Here is a 773-nt window from a genome sequence, read left to right on the forward strand (position 1 = left end):
GCGCAGGTATTTATTTATTTTTTATTTATATATTTTATTTATTTTTATTTATTTTATTTCGTTTTTTATTTGTTTTGTTTATTTGTTTTATTTTGTAAAACAACAGAAGAAGCTATACACAAACTGAGGTGTATACGCAGGTATTTATTTATTTTTTTTTATTTATTTTATTTATTTTTATTTATTTTATTTAGCTTTTTATTTGTTTTGTTTATTTGTTTTATTTTGTAAAACAACAGAAGAAGCTATACACAAACTGAGGTGTATACGCAGGTATTTATTTATTTTTTTTTTGTTTTATTTATTTTGTTTATTTTTTTGTTTATTTTATTCAGTTTTTTAATTGTTTTGTTTGTTTATTTTGTTTGTTTTTTATTTGTTTTATTTATTTATTTTGTTTATTTTGTTTGTTTTGTTTGTTTGTTTTATTTATTTATTTTATTTATTTTATTTATTTTATTTATTTTATTTATTTTATTTATTTTATTTATTTTATTTAAGCAAACGTATTAAATAAATAAATAAAATATATATTTATTAATACATTTATTTATTTATTTATTTTTTATATTCAATATGTTTATTTATTTATTTATTTTATTCTTTTTATTATTTTATTTATCTTTATTTATTATTTGTAAGTTGTATAGACAAATGTATATTTATTTTTTATATACTGTAGATAGGGGGGCCCCCTGGGGGGCCCCCAGGGGGGCCCCCGGGGGGCCCCCCAGGTTAGGTGGTGGGTACTGCAGCAGTATTTGCTGCTGAAT

This window comes from Eimeria mitis, genomic scaffold (genome assembly GCF_000499745.2).
Source record: "Eimeria mitis Houghton genomic scaffold, Emh_scaff235, whole genome shotgun sequence".
NCBI classification, from domain to species: Eukaryota; Apicomplexa; class Conoidasida; order Eucoccidiorida; family Eimeriidae; genus Eimeria; species Eimeria mitis.